Source organism: Phragmites australis, chromosome 23 (assembly GCF_958298935.1).
Source record: "Phragmites australis chromosome 23, lpPhrAust1.1, whole genome shotgun sequence".
In the NCBI taxonomy this organism is placed as follows: domain Eukaryota; kingdom Viridiplantae; phylum Streptophyta; class Magnoliopsida; order Poales; family Poaceae; genus Phragmites; species Phragmites australis.
Genome location: NC_084943.1, coordinates 18,728,541 through 18,750,009, shown reverse-complemented (window position 1 = coordinate 18,750,009; position 21,469 = coordinate 18,728,541). Strand labels below are relative to the sequence as shown.

Sequence of the window (21,469 nt, the reverse complement as noted above, 5' to 3'; positions counted from 1 at the left end):
GTAGCTGAGCCAATGTTATATTTTTAAGGCCAGTTGTTGAGCATAGTTTGTGATATTTCTTTATCGCATATTTGCGCATAACAAACCTAATAATGCAACATTTCTTTTCACTTTTGGTCGATGACCTTGCAACGCGTGCTAAACTGACTTTGTATGAAACACGTGCTAAACTGACATTGTATGAAGATACCATCCGTTTTTGATATCCTTCATACAATATACATTTGAAAGACGGTAAAAGATTGCGCTTAATCCATTAGCTACTTATAGTTTTATGATATCTCCGCAAATTACAGATCAATATCAACTCATGTAACATAGCAACACATCTAAACCTATTGTCACATAAGCACTCACTGCGAAAATGATTTACAAAGCGGTGTTACAAACTCGTGACAATTGATGTCCAGAAATGTAAAAAATATGTGACTACTACAGATTATGATGTTGTTTCGTCGGCGTTCCTGATCTTCCCTCTAGTATTTGCAGCCTTTGCTTGAGATGGAACACTTCAACCTGGCAAAGGGCATGGTCAATTGGTCAACTATCAAGTTGGTTTGTTGAGTTGCATGATATAGACACTAGATGCTAGCTATCATCACTTAAAAAGAGGGGAAAAAGAAATCAGAAATCATGGCTGCAGAAAATTTAAACGCTTTAAGCACTAGAGACACAAGTCCTGTAGTGCCACAAGCATAAAACATAGAGGGCATCCGCATGAATAGATCCCGGTTCGATGGATGCGTATAATTTCAAAGAAAAGAGTGTTTGGTTGTTCGCATAGACTATTCCAGTTTAACCCAATGGATATAGGCGGGACTACCCATTAGTGTCACAAAATCACCTTCATACGAGTAATCAATTAGAATCTCAGTTCTTACATCCGCTCATGCGACCTTAGATTTAGTCAACTAAACAGAAATTCAGCTCAATCTATCCAAACAGAAATTCAGCTCAATTTATCCAAACAGATACAACCAAATAAGCATAACTCTGCTCAGTCTGCTTCCCCTCAACCTATGTATACGGTCCATGTAGACAACATCACATACGGATGACCAATCACACCCATAGCGGATGAACACAAGCACGAAACAGTTCATTTGTGTCACAGCTTCCTACACTACGCAAACACGGTGGATGAACACAAGCATGGCACAATGCATTTTAGTTCATCGCATCCATAAGCATTGAAGGAATGACTTTGGGCTGACTTCGGGATATCTGAAACATGGTGTGCAGGTGATGGATGCAACTTGGCAATCGACGGTGGGATGATCAGGGTCAAACGCAATGCTCGGTGCCGGATGATCAAGGAGGTCGGACAGAGTAAAGGGTGATTCTAGCTGAACATGTGGAGGTCAAGTAAAGTATGGAAGTCGGATGGAGACGGTGTGTTGACGAAGTCAAGCGAAGAGGATGCCGGTGCAAGTGACAAGATGGCTTGAGGGATCAAGAGCGGGAGAGGCTTTCCGGCAGTCAGGATTGCATGACGGAGTACACGCGTCAATATCGAAACGCTTGTTTAAGCTGTAAGCAAGGCGGCGAGTCACGCTTTGAGAAGTGTGTAGGCGGTTTCGCGGTTTGGCCTCAAAACTGTAGCAGGACTGGAGGAGTACGTGGCACCATCCCGAAGCTTGCGTCGAAGTGAAGCTAAATCGTGAAGGCGCCGCAGCCGTTCAATGAATGGAGAAGAAAATTGATCAAAATACCCTCGGTGGTAGGTAGGAGTGTACTACAAGAGAGGGGTATTTTTGAAAAAAAAAATAGAAAACTTAGGAGTCAAATTTTCTAGATATATAAATAGAGAGGTAAGGTTATGAGAGAGTTTGAACCAACCACCCACTTAAGCCCCTTTGTACCACTCATTTGAGAGCTTAGAGCTAGGATTTTAGAGCAGACAAGGATGGATGCTTAGTCTATGTAATAGGTGAGAGTTTTGAGAGATAAATTTTCGTAATCTGCATAAAATAGAACTGACCCCTTTGAGTAATGAAGTTTATGTTTTTGCATATGCTTGAATTTCTCTTCTTCTAGTTTCTCTCTATTGGTTCTCTTGCAAGTTTGCAAGTTTTTCGGTTTCCGATTTTGATTTTGATTTTGTTTTTTTAGCTGAAATTTCAGCAACTTGTGAGGTCATTCTTCTTGTTGCTACAGGTATAAAATTCGCATACACATGCTTATATGATGAGTCTTGAATTCCCTTACCTCTAGACAATCAACTTGAAGAGTTTTATTGCTCAGTGTTCATCTTTTCTTGCTTCTTTGTAAGTTATGATCTTTAAAGTGCTAAGACACATTGATTGATGTTAAATGGAACATATAGTTTATATACCATTTGTGAAGTCGTGTTGTCTCGATTTCCTCATGTTCAAACTTCTCTATATTTTTGCTTTCGCTTGAGTTTTGATGTGCATTAGGTGATCCAAATAGGAGAAGACTATCGATTTCAGAAATTTGTTGAGACGTCTATTTATCCCCGTGTAATTGTCAATCTCGTTCCTACTGTTAGAGTAAAGAGGGCACATCTGTTGAGATGATCAGCAAGCTCCTCGTTGCTCGGAGAATACTCATACAGCACGCGGTGTACATCTGGGGCAGACCGCCAACTAAAAGAATGCTCATTTTGCACTAGTACTTCAACCTGAATAAGGTCAAATGGTTAGTGATACAATTCAAGTTGAAATGAAAGCTTCAACCCTCAAACCGAATTTTAGTTAAGTTCACGTGAGGTAGCAAGCGGAAAACATAAATGTGCACACTATATTTAATTAAAAGAAACGGAGTCATGTTCTGAAGTGAATATCAGACACCAGGATGACGAAGTCGTTTTTTCAGAGCCTTGAAACTGTGAGGAAATTATAATTTTATTTTCTGTTTGTTCAAAATGACAATCAGTTCTTTATCAGAGACACAGGAATACACCCTTTAGTAAAAGTTTGATGATTTCACCTTTTTGCACGTATCCTTTTTATTCCCTCCAAAAGCAACAAGAGCAATCTTGTCCCTGTGGTAGAAACGAACCGTGCTGAAACCCTGCACCAATAGTTGTTTTTCCTTATCGGCTAATCAGATGAAATAATGTAAAATTGAAAGTTGTGAGTATGAGGCACTAGAACAGCACTTAGGCAAGAAGTTTTGTTTTTGACGAGGTAATCTTTTCTACTGTTAAGAGCAAAAGTTACGAAGGAACCATACTGAACCAAGAAGTTTGGCTCCAAAGTCTGCTATCGGGTTAATTCTGAATCAGGTCGTTTTTTATTTTTTTGGTGGCGCGGCTGTTTGCATTGTATCATGAAGGCAGTTAGGGCCTGAAACCTAACACCATTTTCTTTCTATTAATGAAATGATACGCAACTCTTCTGCGTGTTCGAGGAAAAAAAGCAAAAGTTCGAACATTAAGAATAACATTTCTTTGTACTATTTTAGTATCTGCTCCATCAAATATATGAATACTATCGAAATTGAGTAAGAGAGTAAAAAACAAGATGGCCTTACTTTCTTCGTAGTAATTGATGAACTAGGGGTACCACACAAACAGACCACTTAGATTGCGGAACATCAAAAACCCAGGTTTCAGCATGTCCTGAGAGTTTGATTTCTTTTTAGAAGTTGCAAAAGAACCAAGATAGGCCATAAATTTAGCCATAAATGTACATTTCACTTAAGAAATAAGATCAACCAACTCATCTTCCAAATTTTATATCCATAAGCCGAGAGCTTGAGACATACGTTTTTTCTTGCTTGCGCCGCCAACTATGTATCACTTAGTTCCACAAAGAGATCCCCTGCAACCTGCTCGAGGTGATGGGTGAGGACCATGGGTCTTCACTCTTGACCATACCATCTGTTAGGAAGAGAAACTTGTAAGTATCCTGCTGCATGCAAAACTTACTGTGGTATACTGAATCAAGGAACCTCACAAAACTTACCGTCTCAAAATCTAAAGAATACAAGTCATTAAGAGTCTTGGATTTTGAGTGGCCTCCGAAAATTATAAGGATCATATCATCATACAGTGTAGAGACATGGTTGGACCTTGGAGAAGGTCCAGCGCCTCTATAACAATCAGCTTTAATCAGTACTCAAGATTGAATATTAAATTTAACCACAAATCTAAACATCAGATGCACTTAGATGAGGACTGTTGAGAGTTGGGAACACAGATAGATCGTTAGCAAAATCTGGTAGCCAAATATATTGAATAAATGCTTCTTCAATTGTGTCACGCCCGATTTTAAGACTAAACCAAATGTAAACTATATGTATGCTAGAATCAAGATACATATACATAGTGACGTCATAAATGAGTAGCAGACATAATATCCATTATTACAGCGTTACTTTATTACATCAAGACCTAAGGGTCTAAAGGAAGATTACAAAGTAGCGGAAATTAACTTAGCACGGCGCCCAACACCACAGACAATCGATCGAAAAGTCGCCTGCCTAGAACTTAGCACCAACTTCTGGGAAGTCCTCGTAATCTTCATCTTCTGAGCAGCAACAAGATTATAGGGAGAGAGCAAGCATGAGTATATGAAATACTCAGCAAGTGTGGGAAAAATATGACATGTGGACCAAAAATCAAGATAGGCTTAACTCAAGGGTTTATTTGCATAAATGCTATTTTAATAGTAAAACAGTTATAAAAGCAACCTATTTCTATGTGAATGATTCTTTAAGACAAGAGCCAAGGTTCTGACTACCTTGCTCCACAACCGAGGTTCAAACCACCTCTAAACAAAGCTAACTGGAATCACAGTTCCCACCACTGTGATCCACCAGATCCAACCCAAAACCAACCCGAGAACCACCCGACTAAGCATGTGAGGAGTCCATGCCGCTCATGACCGTGAGCATGACTGATATATCAGTTTTCACTCTGCAGAGGTCATACACTTTACCCACAAGATGTGCCCTCCTTTTTGCATGTGTCGATCAAACACTTACACACTTTCGAGGTGTGCGGCCAGGATTCCGCTGCAAAGCCTTTCCAATGCCTCTCTCAACACGTATTGATCCACTGAGGTTTCACCGCCGTATATAAGTGGAGTACACCCTCCACCCTAGAAGCCCCCTCTTGCTCATTGCAGTTCCAGGAAGTACACCCTTCCATCCTCGTAATACCAAATGATCTTCACCATGTTGAGAGGATAGCAAATTACTCAGCTAGGCCCGTCCCATAGCAGGCTTGTGGTTATACTATTTTCATGGGTGGTTGCTCCACGAACCGGTCCTTAATATAGTCTGGGCAAGACCACCATCAACCCAACAACATGGTAATAACCAATTATCTGAAAGTCCACAATTCTACCTGGAACACATTCATAGGCCAACCAACATGCCAACTTGCCCAAACCCTGCTTTTCAGGTCTAAGCATTTTGCCCAAATTCATCATTATTAGCCAAAACATATTTTCCTATGCTACCCAAGAGTAAGCACAACTAAGCATTTTCTACCCATAACATGACAACCAGACTACGGCTATAAGAAAAGTTATGGAAAACTGGTAAACCCTAACCATGGGATAACACATATTTGACAAGCATGAAATTTATAAAACAAATATTTTCCAAAAATAGGTGCAATATGTTCGAGGACACTTGCCTTCTCCGTTGGGTTGCTCGAAATCCCCGAAGTCTTGATCCTGGATACTCTCGAATGCCTCCAGAACAAACTCCTCTACAAGCAATCAAACAAGCACCACTAAGAACAAACACTAAGCAAAGTAAACACATAAAACAAACACTAGAACAAGTTAGAGCCCAAATTCAGGAAGATTTGGGCGCAAGAACCACCCAAATCGTAGCAGCGAAGCAAAAACTACGACTAAGCGAATTTCTAAGCGACTAAAAACGACAAAAACTATTTTCTGGAATTAAACCTAATTTTTAAAAGGCCTAAAATATTTATTTAAAATTTTGTAGAATTATTTTATATCATAAAACTGATTAAAACAATTTTATGAAATTTATTTGGATTTTTGGAAATATAACTAATTTTTATATGCATCAAAACAAATTAAAACCATTTATTTTATCAAAGAATTCATTTTTAAACATTATCAAAATTAAGATATATTTTCTAAACTATTTTCCAAAACAAAAACATTTATTCTAACCTTAAAAATATTTTTTAGAAATAAAACAGAATTGAAGACCTATTAAAAACATATTCAAACATTTAAATAAAGCATTTTCTATTTCCTAGAATTTTTCTAATAAAGAAAACCTATTTTCGGAATATTCGAATTATCGGCAATTATTCTTCTAAAGGAAACTTGGATTTATTGCGCAATCGCTGACGTCATTGCTGATCGGGCTACTGACTCGGCTCGAAAGTGCTGACCAGACTCATCATGTCGGACACAAGTGTACACGCGGCTGCTAACTAGTCTATGCTGACTTGGCGCGAAACTAATTAAATCCTACGCGGACGACCGAGATCATCTAATGCGAAGGGGTATCTACCATCTAATCTACGCCATACATCTAAGATTGGACGGTGGGGGAGCGGCCTACCTTGGCTCCGGTGCGGGAAGTCGACGGCGATGAGCGGGCACTGCTGGAGAACACCCGGAGACAGATGGAGACAAAGTTGCAGTGGTCGGGAGACAATGGCGAATGGCGGAGCGCGACCGGAAGGCGACGACGAGCTCGTTTGACGGGTCGTGGCACGTTGGGGAAGACCGGGGCGACTCGGCGACGGCGGGCTTCAACAGTGGACGTTCGGCGATGATGAAAGCTCGGTGTGGTGTCTGAAACTTGATGACGAACGGTCGCAAACACGGACGTGTGGACGGAGAATACCGACATGCACTCGGACGGTGTCGGAGAGGCTTGGAGAGGCCCGACAACGACGATGGGATGAGGTGAAGCTTCGGCGAAGGCGCAAGAGCTCACAGGTGGAGAAAACTCAATGAGGTTTGAGGGTTTAGGAACGGTGGAGTGCAAAGAAGCTCGACCGAGGGATGAATCGAGGTTTTAAAGAGGGAGGAGGGTGAATTGGGCTGGACAGCGGGGATTGATGGCAGCGGCGGAAATTTAGGTTCAGTTTCCATATTCCTCATCCACTTTCCTTCGCGATTGATCTCGTCTTGATGGCGGTCTTCAACGCGGGCTTCAATAACCAAACGAATGTGGCCTCCTTCCTTTTCTCGAGCGCGAAATCAACGGATTTTTGAATGGGTGGGGCTATGAAGACGGAGAGAGGATTTGGGAGGAGAGGGAAGGAGCTGACAGGCGGGACTCACAAGACAGAGAGAGAACACAGAGAGAGATCAGCTGGAAGGGAGAAAAGGGGCGTGACAAGTTGTTCACGATTCTTCAGATGACTTACTTATAGTTCAATGTATTGAGAATCGATTGTAAAATAGACAAAACAATGTTCAAACTCTTCCTTTTCTCATTGATTGACGCTTGTTTATAGACAATGAATAGGTGCCCGTTCGGGAGGCATCCCTCCCAAACGGGTGTCTGATACCCAACGGGCACAGAAACCATCGGCAATTGGTCACATTTGATTTCTAACTCTCCCCTTGATCAATGCCGGTCCATATATATATATATATATATATATATATATATATATGGGGCGCTGCTATTCTTAGCGCTGCGCTAAGAATAGTTATTTAGCGCCCCGGCCTACCCGCGTCCCGATGGTAGTAGGGCTTTCGAGATCACTCTGACACCATACAAATATTATCCGCAACCGTAAAATTGATGCCAGCAACCGTAAAAATAAGGTGTTAGTCTAGATTCAACACCTCCAACCGTAAAACACAAAAGCCCGCAACCGTAAAAACCCAGTGTTATCCAGATTCATAACCGTTAAATTAACAACCTTTTTTCTGCTTAACAAATCTGGGTTGTACATGGATTTTGTTGTTGGCTCAGGCACACCTGTAACCATAAAAACGTATCCATGTGACCATAAAATAATTAGAGTAAAAAATTCAGTGTTGGTCCAGATTTATAACAAATAAAACACATCCATGTAACCAAAAAATAATTATGGTAAAAACACATAGTTGTAATCATAAAAACGCATCCATGCAACCATGAAATAATTATGGTAAAAATCAGTGTTGGTCCAGATTCATAACCATAAAAACGCATCCATGCGACCATGAAATAATTATGATAAAAACCAAGTGTTGGTCCAGAATCATAACAATAAAAACGCACCCATGTAACTATAAAATAATTATGGTAAAAATACATTGTTGTAACCATAAAAACGCATCCATGCAACCATGCGTTTTCTGTTTATGACTGAGGCACAGCTATAACCATAAAAATGCATCCATGTAACCATAAAAGAATTAGTGTCTTCTCGATTTTATGGTGGTGAGTCATTGGCCGTTAAAAATAATCAATTAAAACCGTAAAAGTGTAAGAATAATATGGTATGGTGGTTACAATAACTAGATGCATTACGGTTGCAATAACTAATGCATTACGGTTGCGGACCGGGCTGGTGAGCAACGTGTCTGATGGAGGGGAGGTTACATATGTACAGTCGTAATGAATAAGAATTTACTTATAGGAGATGATGCGATTAATGGTAACATCCGATCGTAAAATAAGAAACAGATATATAGTTAAAATAACAATTGAATTACGGTTGTGGGTTGGGTGCCTGGTTGGTAGGCAGGGTGGTTCGGGCCTGGTCAGGGTCGGAGGGGTGGTGTGACCGGGGTGTTGAATAACTATTTTTAGCGCAGGGAGTAGAATAGAGAATATATATATATATATATATATATATAATGAGAACTCCTCCAAAAATCCTATGGGAAAAATATGAGGAGAGTAATAGTGATATACTGTTAAAACTTCTTTAAAACTCAGTGAGAAAATAAGGAGAAAATGATACAATATATATTGATTATTGTATCTTTGTTAACTCATATGAGAAAAACCTTGTAAAAGAAAAAATTGATAAGCGAGTTTATAGAACAATAGATATGTCTTGTATACCTCCTTTAAAAACCGTGATAGGAAAAAAGAAAGAGATATGACATATGATCTTGTGTAGATATCGCCTCATTAAAAATCTTTTATGAGAAACTTTATAAGTAAAACTCATAAAGGGAAAAGAGTACAATATGATGTATGAACAAGTTAAATTCAGGAGGAGACTCCCTCTGATTCTTGCAAATCTCGAAGCCGTCGCATACAATTACCATGAACATATTTTTGTAATGTCGCAGTTGGTAAGGAGTTTGTCAATAAATCTGCGAGATTATCATAAGATTTAATTTGCAAGATGTTTATCTCCCCACTTTGTTGTAACTCATGAGGATAAAACAATTTAGGGGCAATATGCTTAGTGATATTGCTCTTTATGTAACCTATTTGCATCTGAAAAACACAAGCAGCATTATGTTCGTAGATAATGGTAGGTGATTCAATAGAACCAATACCACATGACTGTTGTGTGTAGTTTATCATTTTGCGAAGCCACAGGTATTCACGTGATGCCTCATATAATGCAATTATTTTAGAATGATTGGTGGATGTAGCCACTAGAGTCTGTTTGGAAGATTTCAATGAAATAATATGTATATGTTCATATATATTAGATGGACTAAGTATTCCAAAATTTCACTAAATTTATTTCTAAAATAGTCTCTGCGTTAGATTGATTCATGTGCTGGGTTTGAAGTTTTTATTGTTCTTTGTGTGGAGATTTGAAATTGAATGTCTCTCAATTTCAAATCCACTCTTAGGTTCTATGAAGCTCAAATCCAATTAAAATTCAAATCCCTTGATTCAAATCATCTTAGGAAGCTCAAGATTCAAGTTAAAATCACAATTCAAATATGTTTAATTGAATTGATCTCAATTCAAAGTCAAATCCAAATCCAAATCACACATTTGAATTTAATCCCAAAACCAAATTTTCTTTCCTCTTCTCCTATTTACCTTGGGCTCAATCTCTCTCTCACTCTCTGTTTTGGCACAAGCGTAGCCGGCCCGGCCTTCTTTCCTCTCTCACCCAGCTCCCTCGCTCGTTCTCCTGGCCAGCTTGCTCGCACCGCACTGGCTTGCTCCCACGCCGCGAGTCGCGTGGCCGTCCAAGTGTCGGCGATCCGGCAAGCGTCTGCGCCTTTCCTCCCTCTCCTTCAGCGCGACCCAACGCCACGCCTCGCTGTCTCTCATCATCGTGACAGTCGGCGAGCCACTTACCTCTCTCACCCATCCCATCACACGCTCCCACTCCCTTCCCCCTCTCTCATCTCTCTCTCTCTCCCGCAACCAAAAGCCCCTGGCGCCCGTGACTTTCACGACCGTGCACGCGCATGGACGCCGCAGGCCACCCATACCGCGGGGAAAATGGTGGGCGCCATCTGCCACCTCATCGCGACGTTGCCCGTCAACGTCCACCCGATGTCACATGCCCACAGTCTCTATGCTCACTTCTCTCCTCTCTTCCGCCTATAAATAGCGCACCCGGCTCTTTCTCCTCCCCCTTTTCCCCTTTCACCGCCGTCGTGCCCATTCTCTCCACTGTAGCTTTGCTGTCACCGAGCCGCCATCGACGTGCTACCAAGGAGCTCTAGGAGTCCGCCGTTGTCCCTGTGCCGCCACTCGTTCGTTGGAGGCCCGACGGGAGCCTCTCGCGTAAGAAGACCAAGCTGCTCCACCGTTTCGACATCGTCGCTCCGATGGCCACCTTTGAGTTCTCATCGTCTCAACGCCGGTGAGCCTTCCATTTCCCCCTTAAGGTCACGTAGATAGCATGTAGGCATCCCCGTAGCTCCTTCTCGTGCATAGCCGTAGCATTTTGCCTCTACCACCATGAAACCATCCGCCACCAGCATGCTTTTGCTCTGTGTTGTGGCAAGCCATCGTGTCGTGATGCCTAGAGGCACTAAGCCTCTTTTCTTTTCAGGTTGGCACCTCCCAGTGCAAGGGAGGTGCTGCCCAAATTTTCCCGAGCCACTGTCCCCTCTCTAGCCGCCATCTGGTGTTGATCTCGTCGCCGGCCGCCATCGACGAGCTCCTCGCCGCATCTGCGGTACCGCGTAGAAGCCCAATGTCGACTTCCCATCTTGAAATCCCGTTAGAATCCTAACTGTAGTGAGCTTCCCAGTGCGCGCTTCCGTGGATTCCTCACCGCCGGCTATTTTTCCCCTCCCCTCCGTCACTCACGTTGCACCAACACGCCCGCATGCCCGCGCGCTCGTATAGACCCGCCTTGGGCTATGGCTCGGCCTGGCTGAGTGGGCCATGGCTCAGCCCAGTGCGCCGCTGGCTAGGCATGCCAGCCCAGTCGCCAAAGGACGTGCCCTAGTGGGTCGGCCTAGCTCTGCAGCCCGCTATGCTAGTACTGTACAACCCAAAGCCCGGCTCGGCCCATTCAGGCATGGACTTAGCCCATCTAAGACCAGTTCGGCCCAATCCAATACTATTCATGTGGGCCCATCGAGGTACTGTTCATGTGGCCCAGACTACTGTTCATGTGGGTCCCACCCGTAGGCCCCACCTATAAATAATGCATTTTCATAATTTCCCGATTTAATTTTAGATTAAATCTTCTGGGAGCGATAACTTTTTCTCCGTTCTTTTTCCGATTTCAACGATTCCTTTCGGTGAAATTCATCTAAATTAGTGATCTACCCATCTATCATAATGTGATATCCATTAGGACTCATTTTTCTTTCCATTTGGTGTTAAATTTAATTCTTCTCTAGCATAGCTCATTATTGATCATAGTCGCAATTACAGAACAGCCAGAATTTTGCAAGTGCTACGCAGGAAGCATCAGGAGCGAGGAAGATCCTGACTATAACCAAGACTTTGAAGAAAACATCGAAGAAGGCAAGTCCTATTTTCTTGATCATATTGAACCTATATTTTCAAATAATCTACATCATCAACCTAAAACTAAGAGGAGCCAAGTATTTCTCCATGATAGATTTGAGGTCGGGATACTATCAATTGAAGATTAGGAAAAATGACATTCAGGTGACCGCCTTTATAACAAGGTATGGATTATATGAGTTCACAGTCATGTCATTTGGATCGACAAATACCCCGACATACTTTATGAATCTGATGAACTGGACCCATTTGTGATAGTGTTTATTGATGATATTCTCATCTACTCAAGGAGTATCGAAGAGCACGAACAACATCTGAGGGTGGTTCACACCAACTCTACACTAAATTCAGCAAGTGTGAGTTTTGGCTTCAAGAAGTGGCATTTCTTGGACATGTCCTCACAGCAGAGGGAGTATCGGTGGACTCTTCGAAAGTTGAAGTAGTGGTTGAGTGGATTCAACCAGTAAATATCTCAGAAATCAGAAGCTTCCTTAGACTGGCGGGTTATTACCGCAAGTTTATGAAAGATTTTCAAAATTGGCTAAGCCAATGACCAAACTTCTCCAAAAAATGCCAAGTTTGAATGAGATGAAGCTTGTGAGAAGAGTTTCCAAGAACTTAAGCAGAGATTGACTACCGCCTCGGTGTTAAAGTTGCTCGATATCTAGAAGGACCTCGTGGTCTATTATGATGCCTCACGCTAAGGTTTAGGTTATGTATTGATGCAAGAAGGCAAGGTTGTAGCTTATGCATCCAGGCAACTGAAGTCGTATGAAGAGAATTACCCAACTCATGATCTAGAGTTAGCAAAGGTTGTGCATGCACTTAAGATATGGAGACACTACCTTCTTGGAAATAAGTGCGAGATCTATACGGATCACAAGAGTCTGAAGTATATTTTCACTCAGTCAGAATTGAACCTGAGGCAACGAAGGTGGTTAGAGTTGATAAAGGATTACAACATAAGTATCCAATATTACCCAGGTAATGTTGTGGTTGACGCCTTGAGCAGGAAAGTTTACTGCAATAATCTACAAGTGCAGGAGTTAAGGCTAGAACTTCTTGTAGGGATGCAACATCTGAATCTGCACATAACACAAGGACAAGTTCACACTCTAGTGGTACATCCAACACTAGAGGATAGAATCCGTGAGGCCCAGTCAGAAGAGGAAGAGATTCTAGAAGTCAAAAAGAATCTTGGATTAGATAAAGCACTAGAGTTTAGAATAGATCAGCAAGGAACAGTGTGGTACAAGGATCGATTATATGTGCCAGATCGGGAAAATCTTAGGGAGTTAATTAAGGATGAAGCCCACAACTCCCCTTATTCTATTCATCCTGGATGTACCAAAATGTTCACAGATCTGAGGACCAAATACTGGTAGATAGGAATGAAGGTAGACATAGCAGGGTTCGTTGTTCGGTGTGACACCTGTCAAAGGGTCATGGAAGAGCACCAAAGACCAGTAGGATTGCTGCAACCATTGCAGATCCCAACTTAGAAATGGGATGAAATTGGTATGGATTTCATAGTTGGATTACCTAGAACTCAGAAGGGTAACAATTTTGTATGGGTTATCATGGATCGTCTAACTAAAGTGGCTCACTTCATACCTGTTAAGATAACCTATAGTGGAGACAAGTTGGCTGACTTATATATTGATAATATCTTGAGACTACACGGAATCCTAAGCAGGATCGTCTTTAAAAGAGGCCCCTAGTTCCCCTCTAGATTCTGGAAGAATTTGTACACAACCATGGGAACTAGATTGGACTTTAGTTCTGCTTACCACCCACAGACTGTTGGTCAAACTGAAAGAGTAAACCATATCTTGGAAGATCTTCTGGGAGCTTGTGTGATAACTTGCAGAAAAGACTAGGAGAAAAGTCTATCATTTGCAGAGTTCTCGTACAACAACAGTTTTCAAGCTAGTCTGAAGATGTTGCCTTTTGAGACCTTATATGGACGGAAATGCAGAACACCATTACTATGGTCAGAAGTAGGAGAGTGTATGCTCTTCGGACCTATGTTAATAAAAGACACCGAAGAAAGAGTTGCTAAGATCAGAGAAAATCTTAGAGCAGCTCAAAGTAGACAGAAGGGTTATACGGATAACCGAAGGAGAGACTTGACCTTCAAAGTTGAAGACTACGTATACCTCAAGGTATCCCCAATAAGAGGCACCCGAACATTTCAGGTTCATGAAAAGTTGGCACCAAGGTATGTGGGACCATACAAGATTCACGATAAAAATGGAGCAGTGGCATACAGGTTAGCGCTTCATAAAGAAATGTCCGATGTGCACAATGTGTTCCATGTATCACAATTAAAGAAATACTTGAGAGTTTTAGAGGAACATGTTCCCCTGGAAATCATGGATCTACAACAAGATCTTCAGTATGAGTAGAGACCCATCTAGATCTTAGATGTGGCAACTCGTTAGACAAGAAAAACAACAGTCAGGTTCTGCTGAGTACAGTGGAGTAATCACACAGAAGCAGAAGCTACATGGGAACACGAAGAGGATCTGAAGAAGGAATTTCCAAATCTCTTCGACGAACTTTCCGAATCTCGGGGTCGAGATTCCGTTTAAGTGGGGTAGGTTTGTAACATCGTGAGTTTTAGCATGTAAATTAATTACAAATTTCACTCCAAATTAAAACTTTATGTTTAATTAAGCTAACTAAACTCAAGGAAATATGTATATGTATGTATGTATGTGTGTATATATATATATATATACATTCATATATATTAGATGGACTGAGTATTCCAAAATTTTAGTAAATTTATAGTCTCTACGTTAGATTGATTCATGTGCTGGGTTTGAAGTTTTTATGGTTCTTTGTGTGAAGATTTGAAATTGAATGTCTCTCAATTTCAAATCTACTCTTAGGATCTATTCATCTCAAATCCAATTCAAATTCAAATCCCTTGATTCAAATCATCTTAGGAAGCTCAAGATTCAAGTTCAAATAAGAATTCAAATATGTTTAATTGAATTGATATCAATCCAAAGTCAAATCCAAGTTCAAATCACACATTTGAATTTAATCCCAAAACCAAATTTGCTTTCCTCTTCTCCTATTCACCCTGGGCTCAATCTCTCTCTCTCCCTCTCTGTTTTGGCCCAAGGGCAGCTGGCCCGGCCTTCTTTCCTCTCTCGCTCTCGTGCGCTTGGCCCAACTCCCCCGCGCGCTCTCCCAGCCCAGCTTGACCGCGCCGCGCTGGCCTCCTCCCAGGCGCGCTCCCGTGCCGCGCGTCGCATGGCCGTCCATGTGTCAGCCATCCGACGAGCGCCCGTGCCTTACTTACCTCTCCTCCAGCGCGACCCAGCGCTGCGCCTCACTATCTCTCACCACTGTGATGGCCGGTGAGCCACTTGCCTGTCTCACCCGTCCCATCGTGCGCTCCTGCTCCCTTCCCCCTCTCTCAGCTCTCTCTCTCCCGCAACCCAAAGCCCCTGGCGCCCGCGACTTTCACGACCGTGCACGTGCATGGACGGCTCAAGTCACCCATATTGAGGGGAAAATGGTGGGCGCCATCCACTACCTCACCGCGACGCTGTCCGCTGATGTCCGCCCGACGTCACGTGCCTACCGTCTCTCTTCTCACTTCTCTCCCCTCTTCCGCCTATAAATTGCTCACCTGGCTCCTTCTCCTCCCCCATTTCCCCTTTCACCGCCGCCACACCCATTCTCTCCGCCTGAGCTTCGCCGTCATCGAGCCACCATTGACGTGCTGTGAGGAGCTCTAGGAGTCTGATGCCGTCCCTGTGCCGCCGCTCGTTCGCTGGAGGCCCAACGAGAGCCGCCCACACAAGAAGACCAAGCTGCTCCACAGCTTCAACATCGTCGCTCCATCGGCCACCTTCCAGTTCTCACCATCTCAACGCTGGTGAGCCTTCCATTTCCCCCCTTAAGGCCATGTGGATAGCATGTTGGCATCCCGTAGCTCCTTCTCGTGCGTAGCCGTAGCATTTTGCCTTCGCCGCCGTGCTTTTGCTCTATGTTGTGGCCGACCATCGTACCATGATGCCTAGAGGCACTAGGCATCTTCTCTTTGCAAGTTGGCACCTCCTAGTGCAAGGGAGGTGCTGCCCAAATTTTCCCAGGCCACTATCCCTCTCCAGCTGCCATCTAGTGTTGATCTCGTTGCCGGTCGCTGTCGACGAGCTCCCCGCCGCATCCACGGTACCGCGTAGAAGCCCGGTGTCTACTTCCCGTTGTGAAACCCTATCAGAATCCCAACTCCGGCGAGCTTCCCAGTGTGCGCTATCGTGGATTCCTCACCGCCGATCATTTTCCCCACCCCTCCGCCGCTCCCATTGCGCTAGCGCGCCCGCAAGCCCGCACGCTCGCGTAGACCGACCTTGGGCCGTGGCTCGATCTGGCTGTGGGCCACAGCTTAGCCCAGCGTGCTACTGGCCAGGCAGGCCGGCCCAGGCACCAATGGCCACGCCCCAGTGGGCTGGCCCAGCTCTGCAACCCGCTAAGCCAGCACTGTGCAACCCAAAGCCTGGCCCTGCTCATCTAGTCTCGAACTTGGCTCATCTAAGCCCAGTTTAGCCCAATCCAGCACTGTTCATGTGGGCCCCATCGAGTTACAGTTCATGTGGGCCCAGATTACTATTCATGTGGGTCCCACCTATGGGCCTCACCCATGAATAGTGCATTTTTGTAATTTTTCAATTTAATTTTTGATGAAATCTTCTGGGAGCTATAACTTCTATGTTCTTGCTCCGATTTTGGTGATTCCTTCGCCGAAATCCACCTAAATTCGTGATCTACCAATCTATCACAGTGGGATATCCATTAGGACTTATTTGACTTTTTATTTGGTGTTAAATTTGGTTCTTCTCTAGCATATCTTGTTACTGATCGTAGTCGCAATTACAGAACCGCCAGAATTCTACAAGTGCTACACAGGAAGCATCAGGAGCAAGAAAGATCCTGACTACAACCAAGACTTTAAAGAAAACCTCGAAGAAGGCAAGTCCTATTTCCTTAATCATATTGAACCTATGTTTTCAAATAATCTACACGATCAACTTAAAACTGGACTTATATCACATTGCACTTTTGCAAACTGCTTATAGTAGGTAATCCTATTAAACACTTGCCATGCTATAAATGTTATCATCCAAAATACTTATCACCCTAGGATTACCTATTTTTATCTATATTAATGACAAACGACGTCTTGATATCTAGCATGTTTAGGATTGAATACGTCTCCTCAGAGACGTCGCTTTTAAAACACTTCTTCTCGGAGATAAGATTTACTATTATCAATGATAACTCATATACCATGAATCCTTAATGGCTATAAATTTTGTGATGGTTGTAAAATCCTTGATGTCGTGTGAGATGTGGAGGGTGGTATGTAAAAATAGATGAAAATTGTTTTGGCGGGAGCAGGTGGAGTAGTACTTTGGATGAGGATGCTCTCGGGGGCTTGAGTCAAATCTGTGGTGTTCATTGCCAGAAGATACCTGCTCTGGCCACTTGAGGACAGAGTCATTGCATTGTCTAGCCTAGCCACCCCGTTCAACCATGCATCCTGAATGGGTAGGACTTAACCTCTCCTTCACCGGACCGAGTTGGACATCATACTAGGAGGCCAGGAGCAGCGAGCAGTCAAGTGACCATCTATCCTTCTATTTGGAGGTTTCTAGTACCGGCCTATGCTTAAAAAGGGAACTGGCCTTCGGTACATAGACTCTGGTGCTTGTGGGTAAATCTCATAGAAAAGCCCGGCAAGAAAGGTATTTGGAGGGTCTCGGTATGATTCCCTCCTCCGCTTGCAATGGTTGGAGGCTGGACATATCGTGTGAGTAAAGTTGTACAACCTTTGTAGAGTGTAAAACTATTCGAATAGCTGTATCTACAGTCATGGATATGCGAAAGCAGCAATCGCGTTGACTAGACTCTAGGTGTGTGTGTCTTGATGAGTGAGTGTGTGGACTAGATGTCCGTTTGATGAGGTTCCTGACTTAATCCACCAGAAGCTGTGTGGTACTAGAAGTAAACCAGATGTGATGAAAAGGACTGCGAAGTGTGGTGCAGCCCCTCCTAGGATCGAAAAAACCTAGATATAGCTTGTTACTTAGTTTCGAACTATTTAAACTATTTTTAATTCAATCCTAGATGATACAATTGGATACTAGTATAAACTGCTTTATGCTTAAAACTAAACCATAAAGCTCTATCCTTGAATTACCCATTTTATGCATCTATCAACACCTTGAGGTAGACTAGGGCTTACTGAGTACTTTTCATACTCATTCTTGCTATCATTCAGATGAGTAAGTCGATACTGACTTCGTCATAGGTGAAGATAAGGATGAAGAATAGTCTTAGAAGTCGTGTCCGCACCTTAAGCTATTTGTAGCTTGGGCTTTTGCTTTCCGCTATGTTTTATTGGTCTCCTGACCATGATTGTAATATATAGTATGAGTTATAATCTTTTATACTCTGAACCTTAGTAATTATGTACGAAGTTTAACTGTGATATTACTACTGTTATACTATGCATATCAACTACTTGATCCAGGGACTGATACTAGAAGTACAAGAGATTTTGAATGTCGGAGTCTTACAATCCTCTTCGATCCCAATCATCTTGGTTCTTGCTTGCCCTTGCGGATCCAAGAATCACAGATAACCTCTCGCAAATCTTGAGCCTAGATCGAGAGGAGCACATAAACAGCTGAGGAGAGAGGGGTGATTGCTGTGCGTGAAGCTGCTGTGTTAGCAGTAGCATAACGTGGGGAAGAAGAAGAAGCAAGGCATAGAGGAGGATGAAGGATTCTGGGTTTAGGACAGGAGATAGTTCACGGCATTGCCGCTTCTATCTATTACAGCCTCCCCTAATGTCCCTTGAGTATTTATCAATCACACACGGGCCAACCCAAACATCTTGTCGTCACCCACTCTAGTCCGAATACACGTAAGTTCCTCTGCGTCTCCCTCTTAGAACGCCTGGGCGTGCTCTCGGCGCGCCTGTCTGCCTGATCTTGCCGCTCCTGCTCTTGCCACGTCTTGACATGCTGCTGGCCTGCTGGCCGTGAGGGATGGAGTAGCTGACGCCATCCTGTGCTGGACGTCCTGCTGCTCTGCACTAGTTGCTGTTGCCACAAGCTATTGTGCTGTACAGCCGCGGAGAGGAGGCAGGAGCAGTAGAGAGAGAAGACAGAGGAACAGAAGAAGGATGATGCGGCGGGGCTCGTCAGGAGGCCAATGGCCACAGTTCCTCAGGAAATAGCAACATGCTGCAGGGCTCTTGTCGATGTCGGTAATCTCATCAAATGGCCGGGCTGCTCTTACTAATCGTCGGGAGCCAGTGATTGCTGCAGTTGATAGGTATGGGAAAGTAGTCAAGCTCAAGGATAACAATAATTTGATGACTGAAGAAATCGAGATAAGTTCAGATTCTGAGAATGAGAAGAAAGCCACAGGCGGTCAGAGATCGCTGGGAGGGCACCAATCCATACTCTTACATCAATCCTGATAAAATGCAGCAGGACTTCTGATGGGGTGATCTCCAGCCCGAAGGAGATATAGGCATATAACATTGGTACCCCTGATGCTCCCAATGAGCTAGCAATGGTTGGATATGTCGACGACATAGAATCTACACTTTCTACAAGAGCACTGAAAGTATCTGCCTACCTCTCAGAAGCTATATGAACTCGCAGGTTGAGACCAATAAACAAATTAGAGCTATCCTTATTAACTGGATATATTTTTGATGCGAAACACAGGCTTATACTAATGCCAGAGACACTTTATTTGGCTGTCTACCTAATCGATCGGTACCTATCCATGGAGAGTGTGCTGAAAAAAGAGCTGCAGCTCGTCGTCAATATAATGCCTGCGGTAGAGAGCAGGTGCTGACCAAGGAGAAGGACATATCGAACAAGCTATACTGGAACTTGACGTTCGGTTCTAACAATGTACATGTTCATTATTCGCTATTCGGCATCTGAAAGCTACAATGGGTGGCAAAGAGCCTGAGAACATGGCATTCATCTACACTGAACTTGCATTGGTTCAGTACTCGGTGCTTGTTTACTCTCCGTCATTGGCTGCAGTATCCTTTGAATCATGGTGCCGATCTTGATAAAATTGATGACAAAGGATTTATCTCTCTCCATTTTTTGCAGCTGAAGAAAGTTTTAATATTTCTCAGTTTACACAATCAAGGTCATCTAATACCTCATCTTGGTAAAAGACAAGTAACATAGGGGTGTGACTAATGTTATGTTTAAATCTATGTATCACGCCATTTTAGTTAATTAAAATGGAGTACATCTCATTAAGAGAAATAGCTTGTTTACTTTTGGGTTCACACTTGGTAATTTTGGGTGGTCGATGATTATACTTATGTTAATGTGCTTATGCTTGTGCTAATCTTTATTGATTCTAATACGGAGATTGTCGTCGTGAGGTGAAGTATGGCGACCGACCGATTGTATTTATGATTTTTTTTTTCATAATACTTGGTGCACTTGCTTATTGGTGTATGATATCGTTTGCATATACATGCATAATATTGCAATCATGCTATTTCATGAGTATTATTCATGCTTTTCGCATAAACTTGAAATCAGTGATGATTAAGACGTTATGGGAATGTCATTTTGTTGTCATATGCATATTGTAGGACCGAGATTGGTGACTAGAGAGGGTAAATAGACGTCTCAACAAATTTCTTTTAAAACTGATGGTCTTGATCACCCAACGTACCTCAAAACTTCAACGGAAGCAAAAACACTAGAGAGACTATTTAAGAAGGGAAATTCTGAGGTAGCATGACTCCACAGATGTTATATGACCCATAGGTACCATTCAAAACCATTACATGTGTCTTTGTGCACAAAAATTTACAACTTTGAATCAACACGAGCTACCTAGAGAAGAACCCCCCCCCCCCCCAAGTTGATGGAATAGAGGTAAGTGAATTCAATATCCACTTGTACATATATGTGTGTAAATTTTATGTCTCTAACAATAAAGAGAATAACTTCATAAGGTGTTGAAATTTCAGCCCAAAGACCAAAATAAAAATCGCATCCAAAAGAAAAAACTTGCAACAAAACACGGAGCCAATAGAAGAAGACTAGAAGAAGATAAACTCGAACATGTGAGAAAACTTGCATTTCATTTCAACAAGAGGTCAGCCCTATTTTAGATAGATTACAAAGTATTTTCCTCTTACAAAAGCTCTAACATATTACAAAAGGCTAAGCATATCCTCCCATCTCCTCTAAAACCCTAGCTCTCAAGCATAAGTGGCTAGCTCAAGGCTCCCTTACAGCTCTACTGTGAGGAACAGTGACATCCTAAGGAGGGTGAATTAGAACACTTAGAAACTAATGGCTCCAAAAACTTCACAAGATAAATCTATCTTAATTTCTATCTAAATTTGCTCTAGATTTATCTAGTGTGTCTATTCTACCGCTTGAAAGGATTATAACTTACTCTAGCAAGGTAACTTGCAAGTATGTAAATGCGAAAATGTAAATAAGGTAGACAACAAACTCGACATAAGGGATTTTTATCCCGTGGTATCGGTGGCACACAAGCCACCCCTAGTCCACGTTGGAGCTCCACAAAGGATATGTTCTCGATC

At 42.7% G+C, this 21,469-nt stretch overlaps 1 pseudogene; it reads left to right on the top strand.

Moving 5' to 3' along the window:
* Nucleotides 1-19,074: 19,074 nt before the first annotated feature.
* LOC133906035 (cyclin-B1-3-like) lies at nt 19,075-19,957 on the top strand (annotated as a pseudogene).
* Nucleotides 19,958-21,469: the final 1,512 nt, after the last annotated feature.